At 48.2% G+C, this 17,345-nt stretch overlaps 1 protein-coding gene and 1 long non-coding RNA gene across 2 annotated transcripts in view; one reads left to right on the top strand and one right to left on the bottom strand.

Annotated features, from left to right (window-relative positions):
- Ank1 (ankyrin 1) overlaps positions 1–17,345 on the top strand; it is a 176,086-nt gene that overhangs the window by 27,293 nt on the left and 131,448 nt on the right. The window lies entirely within an intron of this gene.
- On the bottom strand, positions 4,182–5,513 carry LOC116915087. The gene is made up of 2 exons (XR_004389795.1): positions 5,345–5,513; positions 4,182–4,976 (listed from the first exon to the last, which is right to left on the bottom strand). It is a non-coding gene; the product is annotated as an uncharacterized LOC116915087 (long non-coding RNA).

Here is a 17,345-nt window from a genome sequence, read left to right as displayed (position 1 = left end):
GATGTGAGCTCTGCTAGACGCCACACACTCCCAGATGACAGTTACTCCCCCAGAGAAATGTCAACTTAGAGACAGCCATGGCCCATGCACCCAACAGAACTCTCAAAGTGTGGGGTTTGCAGAAATCATGGCTTCTTCGTAATATGTTGTGTCCCCCCCGAGAGTAAAACACTGCAGGATGTGTGGCCCAGGTCTTCCTGTGGTATGCCTGGTGTCCAATCTGAGCCACTCACGAGCATAGAGTTCAGCTGCTCTGTGAATGTCCTGTTGGCGAAACTCTTAACAGGAAGTTGGCCCCAGTTAACTGTAAATTGAGCATTTTTAGTCTCTTAAGTCCAGAATCCCTAGATGAATTAAGCAGAGGAAACTTGTTGATCCAAAGCTCACAGAATCGTTGGGAAGCCAGAAGGTTCTGCAGAGGGGAAACCAACCTAGAGGCTATGCTTGGTTGATGGGCCAGCCCAAATAGAAGCAGGGTGATAGCCTGGATCCCCAAGGGCCTTCAGGCTTCCAAGAGAGGTCACAGAGAATTTCTATTGACCGCCATAGTTTGCTCTTCCTTCTTCTTGCTAGCAGGCTGGCCATCCCTCCAAGCCTTCTGTGCTGGGGGAAGAAGAGAGTTACTTGGATTTCGAAATTTGTATCTACACTTTCAGATGCCTACCCCACTCCCCCCAGTCCCAGAGGTTGGTCAGTGTGGTGGTTTGTATATGCTTGGCCCAGGAAGTGGCACTATTAGGAAGTACGGCCTTCTTGGAGTAGGCGTGGCCTTGTTGAAGGAAATGTGTCACTGTGGGGTTGACTTTGAGACCCTCCTCCTAAGCCACCCGGGAGCCAGTCTTCTGTCTGCCTTTAGATCAAGATGTAGAACTTTTGGTTCCTCCAGCCCCATGTCTGCCTGGGTGCTGTATGCTTCCTGCCTTGGTGACAATGAATTGAACCTCTGGATTGTAAGCCAGCCCTTATTAAATGTTGTCCTTTATAAGAGTTGCCTTAGTCATGGGGTCTCTTCAGAGCAATGGAAACCCTAACCCAAGACAGTCAGAAGCCCTTGAAAGGAGGCAGACAACCAGATATTCTCTCTTTTCCTCAGTTGCTGTCACGTAAGGCTCCAGGGGCAATGGCTATGAAGATGTGGTCTTCTTTCTCCTTCCTCACTGTGCTAATCCCTCCAAGAGAGTAACTTCAGAAACTCCCATCTATCTGATTCACCTCAGTTACTGTGGCAGAGGTGAGGCACTTTGCTGTGTTTGCAGTGAAGCTAGAACATGATCACCAGATGGTAAATTCTCCTCTGTTTTACCTGCATAGTGAAGGGTGAAGGAACGAACACTATTGATCAGGCCACATGACCGACAGGCCATGTTCTTTCATTGGTGATGTCCAAAGACCACACCAGTAGGAGGTGCCAGCTCCCTGAATACTGGTAGTCATCTCACTGGCCTCTGTAGAAGAGTCCCTGTGGGGCTAGGAAACAGTGTCTTGAGCATTGTAAATATGCCTTGTTGTAGATTTTCTTCATATATTATCCAATGGGAGAAATGGTATTCCAATCCCAAGATGTGGGCTTTGGCAGGGAATCTTAGCTGCAAAGATTCTACATGGGCACACCTGGTAAGCAGAGGCACTGCTCTTCGAGATTGAGACCAATCAAGTTACATGAAACCCTGTCTCAAAAACCAAACCAATCCAAACCAAAAAATAATTATAAATTATCCTTAAATGGACACAGATTTTAAGGGTTTGTCACCGTCCCTCCAGAGCTCTGTCTTGGGCTGTGAGGTAGCTCAGTGGATGAGCCTGCAGATCTGAGTTCTATCCATGGGAACCACATAAAAGGTAGGAGAGAATCTTCTGACTGCCATGTGTGCACGGTGGCCTGTGCACACCTACACCCCACCCACCTCCCCAACCCCCTCCCCCTTTGTCTAACTTGGTGACTGTCCTCCTAGGCACTTTGTGCACCTAACTATTGATTCATGACCAAAGTGAACTACAAAATGTAGTGCTAAGTAATGTAGTTGTTTTCCATATTAGAAATTAACTCACATCAACACTGTTGGCCTTAGACCATGTTTCTACAGTCTTGGCTCTGGGTTGCTTAAGGCCTTGCTGGGGCAGTGGACTGACTGGTGAGAGCCCAGGAAGCTTGGCTGAGCATGGATTGAGTGGGCTCTATGTGTAGCACTTCCTTCCTTTTTCTTTCTTGTTTTTGTTTGTTTATTTGTTTGTTCGAGACAGGGTCTTTCTATGTAGCCCTGGCTGTGCTGGAACTTGATATGTAGGTCAGGTTGGCCTTGAACTCACAGGGCTCCTCCTGCCTCTGCCTCTCTAGTGCTGGGATTGAAGGTGTACACCACCATGCCGGGCAATTTCAAATTTCTTTGGTAATGTAAACAGATCTAATAATGCAAATTTAGACTTAGTGGTGCATAGTTTGACAATATAGAACCATTGTTTTCTTTACGGTGGTTTTTTCCTTTTGCTCTATGTCCAGATTCCCCCCCCCCGCCCTTTTGTCTATTGCTGATCTTCTTCATTGTCTGAAAAATAAATGTTCTCACTTAAAAAACAAACAAACACATCCCCAGACTTTTGGCTTTCAGAAGTTGGGTATAAAGCAAGTGCTGGGGGTGGAGCCCAAGACTTTGAGCACATAAGGCTGGTGTTAGCTACCGAGTCACAACCTACTCTGCATCTATGCTTTTAAGAGTAGGGTGTCTTTATTTCCTTACCTTCTGTCTGCTCCAGGCTGTTGGAGAAGATGAACCACCAATTCTATGTTAAGCACAGAGTAAGGGACATGGTGAGCCCTCTACTCACTCACACAGCACAGGACCGGGAGGAGCCCTGGCCTTTAATGTCCCATTGGCCCATGTCTGTCCCAGATCTTTCTGTGACATGCGTCTGTGCTTCACCCCAATCCTGTGACACAGTTTGTTAATAAGGAAACTAAAGCTCAGAAGGTTGAGTAACTCGGTCTAGGCTGATGATAGACTCTACCGCCTCATACAGTCGAGGCAAACTGTACTCCCGACCTGAGTGTCTTAAGACAGCATGCTACTAAAATAAAAAGAGAGCAAGGAAATAGATGGACCACACCATGGCCAAGAGGCGATATCTGCCTTCAGTCTCCAGACACAGGCTTGGGAGTTCCCATTGTTACCCTCTATGTGGAGGCTTTGGAGTTCATCTCAATACACTGCACCGATTTGGCCATCTCAGCTGAACTTGAAGTCTGATGGCCCTGGGGCTAAGGATATGAAAGGCCAATGGCCCAACGTAAGGATTGCAGCTAAACAAGCAGCTGGGTGGGGATTCCCACACCAAAGCTGTGTCCATAACAAGACTCCAGTGAACCACACTGGACCCCAAAATGGCAAATTGCAGTTCCCTGCACAGGCAAGTTGAGCATTGTCTACTGCATGACCCCTGGGTTGTCTCCTCATTCTCCGAGTGTATAGTAAGGTTACACTTTGCAGGGTTCACAAACGCGCACAGTTTCTACAAGGCACACCTTAGAACCCACTATCCGGGGTTATAACAGACTGAAAGCATGGTCGACTACTGCTGCCCAGCCTGGAGAAGAGCCTCATTGCAGACGTGATCCCCTATTGCTGCCCAGCTCAGGGAGGGCTTCATACAGGGTGTGGTGATGTTCTCCCTGCCCTGTTACTTCTACTTCTCCCATAGCAACTACCAGAAAACTTGTCCTCCTTTAGGTCCTCGAGGGCTTGGCTCCTGTGGATTTCCTGATGAGCAGTGGGTACAAGGTACTGTTCCTCTCTCACACAGCAATGTCTCCTGGTTGAGATGGTTAATCGTGATAACTTGGGGAGATTGAGAACCCCTGGGAGGTTTGTAAAGCGCACCTTCCAACATGCTGAGTGCATTTCCAAAAGATTAAATCATAAGGGTCTGACCTAATAAGTGGGTTCATCCATTAATGGGTTCAATATTATTTGATGAGCTATTGTGAGGTGGAAGGTGGGGCCCGGTTGGCGGAAATAGGTCATAAGGGTCAACGGGGGCTGTACACTTGAGGGTTGTATTTCACTCTGGTCCTTCCCTCTTGGGCCTCCATTGTCCTTCCTGTGTGCTATGGTGTGAATTCTGCTGCCTTGCCTTCCCTCCATTATAGGCAGAAACCTCTGAAACCAAGATGAAAGCAAGCCTTCCTCTCCATATGTTGTTTCTGTTTATAACAATAAAGAGAAGCTTTGCGACCCAGGGGAAGGGATTTCAGAGGCTGAAATAACAGAATTTTTGCAAAGCAGCAGTTGGACCCTGTGCCAGCTGAGTGGGGGTGTTCTGTCTGTCTGTCTGTGGTGCAGTTGACTGTTGGCATCTTTGCACCATGGCTTTGGAAGACTGCTCACTTGTTCTCCGGTGGCGTTCCTAGTGACAGGCAAGCTCCTGGAAAGCCCGTGAAGTCTCACATCACCCCCTCAGGTACCCTGAGATGGTTCTATCCAAGGGGTATTTCATACTCTAGTGACTTCTTAACCTATTGGCACCCCCACACCCCTATTTTGAGAAGACAGTGACTGTAAAGACATTTTCCATCTCTGTATCTCCATTTTCAGGTACCTCTTTATAGCAACTCCCACAGCAACCATATAATTTGGGGATATCTTATGAAACCCCCCAGATTTCCGATTGGGGCCCGAGGATCAAAAACCTCTTCAGGAATTACCTTTCCACCATAATCCACAGCCTGGAGCTCAGCCATTAGCAACCGGGCACCCCCACGAACGCATTGTTAGTGTTGATTGCTTACTGGTCTTAGCTGTGCCTTGACTGCACAATTCCCTGGGAAGGGCTGACCTGGCACTTCTTGGCAAATTGGAGTGCCAGTGAACCCCAGGCACAGAGCTGGGTAAAGCCAGGGTAGGATTACACAATTTTCTCAGACGCAGCATCCAGGCAGAGGAGGTCTGTCCAACATGGAGCATAAATCTTGAGCTATTCTTGGCCTGCAAAGACAAGATTATAATGATCCGACTCCTCTGGGCTTTGGAAATCTAGCAGAGTTTTAAAATGTCCATCAAGAATACAGACTCATACTTCCCTTCCAGGGCCCTCCCTCTCTTTTATATCATTAATGTTTGAGCAGATTCATCCTGCAGCCTTCTCCTCTGCTGAAGGGAGAGTTTGGAAGGACACCTTTCTTCTCCCTTTTCTCTCTGCAGAGGGCTCTCTCCTCACTTATGAGAACCAATCCTTGGCTTCAGAGGTCGACAGAAGAATGGCAGTTTCCTTAAAAACTCAGGCAGTAGGTACCTCAGTGTTTTTAGTTGGTTGGGGCCAGGAAAAACTGTCAAACTGCTTCTGTTTTACTCACCAGAGAACCACTGGTCAGACTTCCGAAGCTCTAGTCCCTTGGAGGTGGAAAGACAGGCAGCCTATAGCCCTATAGTGTAGCCATTGTGCAGAGAGTTTAATTCTTGGCAACACTAGCCCAGGAAGAAATCAATGAATCAATAAGTATTTATCGAGCGTGTAGTCTGCAACTGTCAAAAAAAAGAAGCCATTAATGCAATATGGATTTTAAGAAACTTGGCTCTTGTCAGTGAGCCAAGGCCTGGGAAAATTCTTGAAGGTGCCGTTGGGTCTACTCTCGGCCTGCCAGCCATCCCAAGAGGACTTCCCTTCCCATCATGCCTCCTTGTCTTTTTTCTTTCTTTCTTTTCTTTGTCCCATTTTTGAGCAGGGCCCCACTGTAGCCTAGTCTGGGGTCTGACCGAGTGTTCCTGCCTCTGTCCCTTGAATGCTGTTGTCTGATTTCTAAGTCCTGCTTAGCCCCCTCACTCAGAACAACTCTGATTTTTTTTTTTCTTCTGTTGGTGTTGGTGTGCTGCTGTGTTTAGAGAAAAGGCTCATAGCCTCATTTCTGTCAATGACTATTAACCTAGAATTTCTGCACTCTGGGGACTCTCTGAATAACTCTCAGTAAAGTTCCCTTGAAATTAAAGGGAAACGTCCTCATGCACATTCTCCCCGGGCGAGAGACGAGATCCACGGCTTTCATCAAAGAAATCTACCACAAATAAACAAAACAAAACAAAACAAAACAAAACAAAACAAAACTTGAAGGCTTCCCACTCAGAAAAGAAAGGAAAAAGATGTCAAAGGAAAATATTACCTTTGGGCCTCTGATGCAAAGACCTCCATCCCGGGTGCTTGACCTTGAGATTTCTAGTGCTAAGGAGCACGTAGGCAGAAGCCTCCTCGTGCCCTTTGGCTCTGAACGCGTGCAGACTGCAGTCTCCAAGCCCATCCTCCCCTGGGTGATGAATCGGATGTGACAGAGGTAGATGGTCCAGGAGCCGCTTGGCAAGGGCAGACTCTGAGTGTGGCCCTGTTCTCCCGAGTTAACGCAGTCTGGTATTTCTGCTGATGCCAGGAGAGAGGAGGGCAGGAAACGGCCAGGCTGTAGGGCACACGCTGAGCCTGGTCCTCACCGCCAGGTAATCCACAGGAACGTCATGATCGGGAGGGAAGCAGTGGCTTATCCTGAGTTGGCAGAGGCCTTCTTCCTGACTTGGAGTCCTCCAAGTAATTGCCAACACGGCTGAAGAGACAAATAGATCCCCAGTGTCCCCCATGGTTTCCTCCACACGTAAAGTGTCCTCCCTTTTGAACGGACACTCGCTGCCTCTGTTCTCTGAGATGTTAGCCACAGGAAGATGGTGGCTGCTGTGCCTTACATTCTATGTGGGCACGCTCGAAGGAGGAATTCGTGGGCTTTGGAGACTTTATTCATCATTTTTATTTTTAAGGTGAATGAACCCAGTAATGGCTGGGATTCCCAAGTGCTTCTTGTCGGTTTGACTTTGGTAGTTAAACATTTCAGTTTCCCACATCAGTGAGTCCTGTTCCTTTATTTAGTTAGTCATCCATTCGTCCACTGATCCGTATGTACAGTCTGCCGAGCTTCTCTCAGTCCGTCCATCCAGTCACATATCCGTGTTCCTCTGTTATCTGCCCGTCTCAGATATCCGTCTTGACTATTAGCTGGGAGTGCGGCGACGAATGTGACTCTGGGTCCAGAGCCGTGTCTCTCAGCCTGGATGGACAAGTGAGCTATCCAGGAATTTTGTTACAAAGTGTGAGTTCTGTTCCTGCCTCTGTCTCTAACTTCTAAGTCCTGCTTACCCCCTCACTAGAAGCAACTGTCTATTTACGTTTTTATGTTGGTGTTAGTGTGCAGTAGAGCTGTGTGGAGAACAGGCTCATAGCCTCGTTCCTGTGTGAGGAACAGGCCCAGGCCTTCTTCATTTTTATCACTTAAAACTTAACTTTATATGTGTGCATAGATGTGCCACACAATTCATGTGGTGGCGAGAGGCCTAACCTACTTCATCTTGGGACCGGCCTCTATTTTAAAAAAAACAGGACCTATAGCTGAACCCAGGAAAGACCCCATGGCTTGTCCTTGACCCACACCCCAGAGTTACTCCCTAGATACTTCCTAGCAACAGTCAATCAAAGATCAGCTCAATCGTTTCAGATGTGCTTTCAGACAGATCATTCGTGGGTGTGCTCCAGAGCACCTGCCTGTCGGCTTACAACGGTTACCTGAGGAGATGCTTGCCAGGCCTCACTCTCCTGTCATTTCCTATAAAGCCTTGTCCCACCGAGGGCTCAGGGCTTTGCCCTCCTGCCCTGCTGTGTCAGAGATGGTGGTGTTGCCCAAGCTTGAGCTCGAATAGAGACCCTAGTGTTATTGTATGGAAGTTGGCTCCTTGGTGGCCTTTTGGGGTTCATGAATGCTTCCTGCCGGTACAGTGGTCAGGTGGCAGCATGTAGGAGCTGGTTCTCTCCTACCGTGTGCCTCCTAGGGATCAGACTCAGGTGGTTGGGTCTGGTGGCAAGTGCCTTTCCACACTGAGCCGTGTCACCTGTGCCCGCTCTGCATCCTCAAAGTCCACAGAGATGACAGTGGCAGAGGTATCTAGTTCAATTAGACCGCTTGGAGGAGGAGGGGGCTGGGTAGAGCCTGTCAGGTTTCTCCACCTCAGCCTTGCTGAGTGAACCCACTGATGCTATACAGCATCCGAGTGAAGCCGCTTTCAAAATGCAGGCGGCTCTTCTCAAACAGGATCTTTGCCTTTGAAAACTGTCCTCTGTCGGGCCCCATCAGTTAGGTGACATGGGTGTGTGTGTGGGTTGGGGGGGGTTACTTGGAATTTTCTGGCTCAGTAGCTACCCTAGTGGGATTGGGACTAAAGCAGAGCTTGATAAATGCCAGAAGATTCTAGATGCCTAACTGGAGCAGGTGGCCACACAGTGACTCTCATTTTCATCCTCCGGTTTCATGCCAGCTTTTATATGAAAGATGTTTTTCTTGTGAGAGGGCTTGGAACCTACCACACCACCCATCGAAGGGGCAGACACCCTCAACTTGGAGGTGTGGCTTGGCTGTGGAATGAGTCGGTGAGACAGGAAGCCATGGTAATTCTAAGTGTGTGATCCAAGAGTAAATACTCCATTAGCTGATAAGGAAAAGCACTTCTGGCTTTTCTTAGGAAATGGCTGTAGTTCAGACCGAACTACGTCGATCGGAGTAGCCCTTCATTAGCTAATAAATTACTGAAGTGAGGCGGGTCCCCATCGTGTTTACGCCCATCTTTCCACAGAGACGTTACTTGGTGGTAAGGGTAGAGCGGGAGGGGATCGAATTTTGAGGAGAGAGGCTATTAAAATTAAAACAGGTTCGAGTTTTCAAAAGTAGCTCATCGATAAAGCCGACAGCCAATCAATACTACCATTTTAAGTTGAAAAATTACCCAGAGGAGGAAAGCCTTGGATGTCCAGGCCCCGAAACACCTCGAGCATCGTCCCTCAACCTTGTCAGGGCATTTTTGAGTCTGCAGTCTCGCCTCGACGTTTTGCCTTTGCAGTGCAGAGATTTCCAGAGTTCATTTGGCGTGCACAGAAAAGACACTGTAAGTAAAAATGCCAGAACATTTTTTTTTTAGAGCAAATCATTTATTTTTTTTCCCAGCAAACCCCAACTCTCTTTGGCATGTCAGTATCAGGAGCAAAGCCAAAAGGGAGCACTGTTTTGTTCTCGTAAATTGACAATAGTCATGTTCCTGAAAAGTTGAGCGCCAAAGGAATTTTTGGAAATCGAGTCTCATTCTTAAATGTACCGGGGAAGTCCCTCAGTTGTAAAAGCTGACTGCCTTTCGCCTGACTAAATTCTTTCCCTCTCTTACGCTGTTTGCATTTGAAGCTACTCTGGATTTTCTTATGTTGCATGTGCTAAAAAAAAAAAAAAAATAAGGACCACCGATGGACCAGCAGTGCAGCCACAAGTCCACATCACCACTGGCTGGGAGGACACTTCTGAGAATCAAGCCAGATGTAAGGAAGTATTGCAGCGTCTGTCCTCAGGGAAGCCCTTCAGAGACTGGGGGGAGACATCTTGGTTCTTGGGTGAAATAGTTCAGGGCTGTGCTGCCCAGTTGATCCCAGCCTCAACCACCTCAACTGTCTCATTCCAGATAAGCCATCGGTTCCCACGAGCCCAGGCCCGCCACATAGCCTTTAGCAGAGGCTAGACCTAAACCAAGATTTAGAGGGCAACAGAAGCTGCTGGACACGTGGGGGCCACTCTAGGACATACTGTTGGCACAGAGCTCCTCCCCAGGTCAACCTGTGGTTCCCCCGGCACCCCGTCTCTCCATTCTGTTCTTACCTCCACGTCGTGCCGGGCTCAATCACACTGTGAGCTCCTGGCTATCGAGAGCTCATGCAGGGCACAGCGCCCTCACTGTGCAGGGAAAGGAGTCGGAGAGACCAGGACCTCAGGGAGGCTATCTGGTCCAGTTTCTTAAAAAGCTGTATTTATTTTGGGGTGATGTGCACACCCCCAGACCTTTTGTGAAAGTGAGAGGACAACCATCAAGAGTCAGTTCTTTCCTTCTACCGTAGGGACCCCATGTTGTCCTCCTTGGTGGCAGGCGACTTTACCCTCTGAGCCACCCGGCAGGCTTTCTGTCTAGGTTTCATGTCCAGCTCTGACTCTGTCTTCTCCTCTAGGCAGACGGTGGGCAGTCACTCTCTTTCTGACTCAGGGTCCGCCTTGTGGTTCCCGATGTGTGACAATCTGGCCCTCCGTGTACTTACGCTCCCAACTCTGCCTGACTCTATCTTCCCAGTTAGGCATCTGGGCTTGTGTGAGGCAGCTTTCCATTGTATGACAAAATACTGAGAGAACTCATAAGGAGGAAGTAGATATTATATTAATTGTAATGTCGTATTATAATTAATAGTATATTATATAATATATTCTGATTATACATTAATTATATAAGCATAATAATTATATAAATTATATAAATATATACAATACTAGCATTATAATATATTTTATAAAGTATAATACATTATGTTATATATATTATAATATATAATTGTAATTGATTTTATAAAATTATATATTATAATATAAATATAATATTGTGATATGTTATATATAACATATATGTATATATGTTACATGCATATTTATACCCATGGTTGCCTAGTTCTGCTACCTTTGGGCCTGAAGGACCCAGTACATCATGGTGGTGGTAGGTGTCAGTGGACGGTACTCACCTCCCGATAGTCAAAAGCTAGAGAGAATGGGAAGGGGCTGGAAGTCCAACATCCCCTCCAATGGCCCCCACTCACGAGTGACCTAAGTTTTCATCACTAGGCTTCACCTCATAAGGTTCCACGACCTCTCAATAGTACATAGGCTGGCGGTTAATCCTTCAGCACGGTTGTTGGAAGGAGGAGTCAATGAAGATATAGAATAGAGTAGGTCTCAAAACTAACTGGTTGGGGTTGGGGATTTAGGTCAGTGGTAGAGCGCTTGCCTAGGAAGGGCAAGGCCCTGGGTTCGGTCCCCAGCTCCAAAAAAAAGAACCAAAAAAAAAAAAAAAAAAGAAAAACTAACTGGTTGTTCTACCTTAATATGTCCCAACTCATAGGTCTTCTTGGCAGTGAACGGGAAGGGTGATGAACCAGCTCCTTCCATGCTGAAAAGGAAGCGCTACAGAGAGCAACTGCTTGTGCTGTTTGCAGCTCCTGGAGCTGAGGAGGGTCCTGTAAGGCCGTGGAGCGGCTGAGCCGTGGGGACATTTGTAGTTTCAGGGGCTTTCCGTGCCTCCGTGTGGGTAGCCATCTGCAGAAGGAGCAGAGCAGGCAGACCATGTTTCCCAGCACTGTTTGAGCCTGGAACTGTGCAATCTTTTGTGCTGATTTCACCTTAAGAGAACCCTGTACCTAGATCTGAAGATTTAGACGTTGGCCTCAGGGTGCTGTGTGGCCAGCACTCCCTGTTCTGCAACTCCTTCTTCTCTGCTTTCCTCAGGGGCCTGGTGGAATTGGGTTTTGAGTAGGCTATCTCAGAGTGAAGTTCTAAACTCTGGCTGGGACTGTCAGCCCCAGAACAGGATCAGGGAAGCAAATTCTGTAGGACTTTGGGATCCAGCCATGGGCAACTGACCTCCCGCCCCAAACTATAGCCTGATGTAAAATGGGGAGATAATTCCTGGCTTTTGTCTAGGAGACGCAGATGCAAGTTACCTAAGATGACCCCAAGGGGCAGTCCGTTCAGATGTCATCAGGTTCGTGTGATCTAGTCATACTTTGAAAAAGAATGAGATGACTGTGTTTACCCCAAAGGAGTATGTTCAAGACAACTTCCAGGGTCCTGAATGGTTTTATGAGATGTTGATCACACTGGCCAGCCTTAGGGTAGGGGACAGAGTGTCCCTGACTAGAGAGTAGGCCGAGTGGTAGCTGCTGGAGAAGAGGGGCTGGGCCTTGCCCCAGAATGAATGTTGTAGAGTTAAGATGTGAATCCTTCATGCATAGTACTTACCTTGGGAGATATTTGTAGTTTTAGCCAAGATCATCTCAAGAATATAATTCATTTGTAAGAAGTTGCTGTGAGGTAGAAACTTGATGTTTGTGTAGAGAGAAGCCTTGGGTACTTTAAGAGAATGCTTGTCTTAGGTATTCATTGCAAAATAGTGTATATTGAGGTTCTGTCTCTTAAAGGAAATAATAAATCAGATAACTACGGAGAGAATATGCACACAAATTATATGTACAGGGGCGTGCTTTCTTTCTATTGCTGTTATAAAACACCATGACCAAAAGCAACTTGGGAAGAAAGGGGTTTATTTCAGCTTATAGTTACAGTCACCATAAAAGGAAGTCAGGGCAAAAACCTGGTTGGAACCTGGAGGCAAGAACTGAAGCAGAGGACACGGAGGGGTGCTGCTTACTGGCTTGCTTTGCCTGGCTTACTCTGTTTGCTTTCTTATCCAACCTAGGACTACCTGCCCAGAGGTGGCACTGCCCAAAGTGAGCTGTGCCCTCCCACACGAATCACGAACCAAGAAAAGGCCCTGCAGATTTCCCCCCAGGCATTTTCCCAAGTGAGGTTCTTCCCATACAACTGTAGCTTGTGTTAAGCTGGCAAAGCAAAACGAAACTGACCAACACACCAGGTATGCGGTGCTGGCCTGTAATCCCAGTACCTGAGAGGTAGAGGCAGAAGGATTGCAAGTTCAAGATCATCCTGGATGACATAGTAATAAACTATCTCAAACTAAACTAAGCTAACATGCATCGTTGGTAGCCTGGGGAAATTGTGCTAGGAGGTAGGGTGGTTTAAGAAGGTTTCCTCTGCCATATTTCTGTTTTGTACAGGGGCTGTGTTCTCTGCATCTCCTCGTCGTATCCTCACTGACCTGTCATGGGATTGATGTGGGGAGCTCAGAAGTTCTTAGTCCAGTCCTGACTTGTAACCATCCATGACTTCCCTTCACTAGAGACACTGAGGAAGATAGCATTCTTTTCGTCTGTTTTGTCACTCTGTCCAGTGAGCTGCGTGGAGTGATATGATATTGGAACGGGAGCCATTCCATTCCTTCAGGCAAACAGAAATGACAGCGTCCGTGGGAGATAGACACTTGGGAAGCCTGCTGGCTCACATGGATTGTGACGTATACAGGAAACAGCTTGTTGTTTTGGTATATGTGTGTGTGTCGAGGGGGAGGGGTCATAGGTCATTAATCTAGATTCATTTAATTACCTGCCATATTTTCTCTTCTGCTTTTGAGTTTGTGGTTCAGTCCTACAGTCATCTAAATCTCAGCCTCTTCCGTCTACAGTGGGAAAAATCTCATGATTTAGCCTTTTGCAACCTCAGGTGGTTGCGTGTGAAAACCAGAGGGAGATAGATTATGAAGCCGCAGTGTGACCGCTGAGGGCAGGCGAGAACCCTGAGGTGGCAGCATGGCCTTGGATGAAGATATCGGGAGTATGTGTGGCTTAACCGTTTGCAGGGTGGGTGGGGGCTTGCCTAGCGTGCCCGCCACCTCTTCTCCAATTGTGATAGGACCCCTGGTTAGGCAAGGATGGGCTCTTGGGATCAACTCACTGCAGGCTGGGCAGGAACTGACTGGGTTTTGCAGACTGGCCGTTGTCCACACTTACACAAAAACTTGCAGGGTAAGCAGTAATTAAGAAATGCTTTGCCCTTGGCCTCTGTTCCTGGGATGAACGCCAAGAGCTGCCTGCCTGCAGGAGTGGCTCGGATAAGGACAGGTGACATATACCTGCACGTGTTTGCACTTGTTCCTGGTCCTGCCGTCTAGCACACTTTTCTGAGGGTAGCATTGTTGGAAAGGACCTCTAAGGGCACAGTGAGGAATCTACCCACTGAATCAGTGTGCCGGTGGAAAGGCCAGCATGGCCCTTGGAAGAGCACAGGCTCAGAGGCAGGATGCTCAGACATAGCAAACCTGGCCACGCTACAGCCCTCTTCCGAGCCTGTTTTATCCTCTGTGAAAAGGTCTGTGAGTGGGGCCTTGTTTGTCCAACCACGGACGCTGTGTTGTCCATCCCTACACGCATGAGGTTCCCAGTTATCATGAGTCCTTTTAGTCCCAAGCCTTCCGGTTTGCAGAGAAAACACCCAGAAATTAAATTAAAGAGAAGCGGGAGAGCACGGAATAAAACTAGACTTCGGGTGACCCTGCTACTCAAACACGTTGCACATCTCTGTGTAATCTATGTGCCGACACGTACATTTTGCATATGGAAGCTTAAAATTGTTTTGGTGTTTAAGAAAGCAGTGGGAGGGAAGAGAGGGCCAGATGGGAAGGAGCAGAAAGACACAATCTTCTTCCTTCACTGGTGGCCAGACAGGCTTGCTGGAAGGCATAATTTATGCACGTCTATTCAGATGAGCTTGTATCCTGGAGTTCACCATTTCTCCTGTCCCATGCACTGCTTCACTGGTCAGAGTTCTCTAACCCCAGATCTCTTTCCCTGAGAAACAGGCCACAGGGAGGACCAGTGAAATCAGAAGGGAGAGGAACCAAAAGCAGGAGCCCCCGGGCATCTGATTCAGAAATGCAGATCTTTGGTTACCCCATCACGGTGCAAAGCAAGCACCTTTTCCAAATTAGAGACAAACACCACCAGTGAGATGGATAAAAGTGCCCACCTGCCCTCCGCGACTCCGGGCAAGCACAGGTGCAGGCACTGGCCCTCGACATGCAGCCGATGCAGGAGGATCACTCGGAAAGCGTGGTCTTCCAGTTCCTTCAGCACCACAGGCTTATGTCTTTGGACCAAGAGATTTCATCTCCTATAGTGTGAAGCAGAACTGATCTTTTAATGAAGACCCTTACATTTACTCATGGCTCGCACTTTGCGATCCTGCTAAAACCAGTCTTTTCTCTGGCTGATGGTTCTTTTGTCTCCTTTGGAGGTCGCTTTGCACCTAGAGTTTGGAAATCTAGGCGTATGAGGCTCTGTGGCGTGCCTGAGGTCATAACAGGGTGAAACGCAGACTCAAGCCAGGGCCCTCACTCCTTGCTCACTTCTGAGCTCCGATGATGTATGTCATTGCCACCTTACAGTTTCCTTAGGGAAGAGATTTTGTGATGGCGGGATGGCCCAGAGCAAGGACAACAATATATAAATTCAAAACTCTTGTGAAGACACGTCGATAGTCGTTTGCAAGGAGGGAGTCCCAATTGAGAAGAGGCCTCTGTGAGAGCCACCTGTAGGCAAACCTGTAGGACATTTTCTTAATGAGTGACTGATGGGAGGAGGGACCAGCCCATTGTGAGGGACCACCACCCTGGGCTGGTGGTTCTGGGTTCTAGAAGGAAAACTGAGCAAACCATGGGGAACAAGCCAACAAGTAGCACTCGTCCATGGCCTCTGCATCAGCTCCCACCTCCGGGCTCAAGCCCTGCTTGAGTTCCTTCCTTCAATGATGAACCAGTCATGAAAGCCAAAAGACCCCTTTGTCCCCAGCTTGCTTTGGTCACAGTGTTTCATGGCAGCAATAATAACCCTAACTAGGACACAGAACAAAGCCATGGTTTATCTGTGGGCATCCTTGATGGACACTAAGGCTGAAGAGGAACATGGGAACCATAAATATGTAGAATTATGCATTCCTAAAAAAATCCAGGGCACGGTCCTCGAGCTCCTTGGTGAGTCTTTGCTATAAATGTGGAGAGATTTATGGAACCCTCTCCTGACCTATGTGTGCTTCCCAGCCCACACTGTCTCAGGCCTCATATGACTATAAATTGCTATAAATTTATTCTAAAATTACATCTTTCAAAAACCCCAGAGAGATCCGCTCACCCTGGTGTCCTGGCATTTGCCGAACAAGCTGATGTCTGCCCGTGCCTCTCACGGTGGTTTTCTGGATCCCCCCATCCCTGGTGCATGACTTTCTCATAAAGCGCTCAGGCCTCCAGCATGTGAGGGAACCCACTGACTAGGCCAGAAGTTCTGTGCGCCCCATCTACCGTGTGCTTGCTCTGGTGCTGGATGCAGAGCTGGGAGCTTCACTCAAACGGGCTTAAGTTCCAGGGGAGCTCAAACATTCTACACAAATGATGGAGCCCATGGCTCATCTGAGACAACTGTCTCCCTCCTACTCCATGCCTTTCTTCCACAACCAAGAGCCTTCATGATACTGCTGCCAGCCCATTAAGCTCCTCAGGTGGTGACCGCAATCAGTCGTTCACACGTGCTCTCCTCTGGCGCCCATTGGCAGGAGCTTACCTGACCATTTTGCCAGCCATCTTGCTTGGAAAGGGGAGAGAAATGGCCGCTTGAGCGAGAAATGGAAGGCAGATCTCTGAAGCCACAGGTTGAGCAAAAAGTGACTGTGTCCCATCTTTCCTCCCTGGTGCCCCTTGATCGCCGGAGCCCTGCCTCCACTGGGTGCCCTCCTCTGGCCTCCAAATGGTTTGGTTTGAGGTCAGCACAATGCTTTCTGCTTCCTAGCCTTCGTGTTCATAGCAATGCCTGTCAGAGCATTGCTTCCCAGCGGTTAAAGAAGGCTGTGGTGGCCCTCCTGTCCCATCCAGGGCTGGTCGCTCCCGTCTTAAGAACCCCAGTATGACACATCTGGACAGGCTGGGGCTATCCTGGGCCTGACTGCTTTCAGCATGGGGCCTCTGTGCCTGCAGAGGTTTCCTGTCAACACCCTTCCCAGTTCAGCCCTTTCTACACGCAATCATATGCAGCAGAAAGGGCACCCCGCTTTTTGCAGCTTGACTGAGGGATAGGGCACAGGTCTAGAGAATGCTGCCTGATGGATTTGAACACCTGCCCACCTCCCTGGAGTTCTTACAGCAGGTACATCGACTAATTGCCCATGAACAACCAAAGTTTCCTCTGACCCCTTTGTTCCTGCCGCCTTGTGGCAGGGTTGACAAAGACAGTGGCCCGTACTCTCTCCTCACTTCCATCCAGGCACACAACACAGAGTAGCTTGCTCTGGGGACTGTATAGCTCTTTAGAACACATTCATATTACATAACTAAGACTTCTTACCCACAGGACAACAAGGCCCCCTTTTTTTCCCCAACCTTAACATGAATGATTACATAAAGCATACCACTGCTATGGTTTAAATGTGGCCTGAATGTGTTCCCCACGTTGGGACACACTGGAGTGCTGGAGGCTTGGGCCTAATAAAGAATGCTGTAGAGTGGTAGTGGGGCCTTTAAGAGGTGGAGCCTGGTTACTGCAAGGTAATGAGGCAGCTGAGGGCACTGCCCTCACAAGGGCTCAGTGCAGGTCTCTAGGAGATAGTGAGTCCTAAAGAGAGCAGATTGTGATAAAAAGGAGCAAGCCTGGTCCCCAAGTTCTCTGGCTTCCTGTGTCACCACGGGTCTCTTTCACACATGCCCTCACCCTTGGGATGCCATCTGCCGTAAGGTCCACTTCGGCTTCACAGTCTCGAAAGCTTGAGCTGAAAACCTCTTTCCTTTATAAATTGTTAGCCTCGGGAT

This window comes from Rattus rattus, chromosome 13 (assembly GCF_011064425.1).
Source record: "Rattus rattus isolate New Zealand chromosome 13, Rrattus_CSIRO_v1, whole genome shotgun sequence".
Lineage (NCBI taxonomy): Eukaryota > Metazoa > Chordata > Mammalia > Rodentia > Muridae > Rattus > Rattus rattus.
Note: the sequence above shows the minus strand (reverse complement) of the source record. Positions and strands in the feature narration are given on the sequence as shown.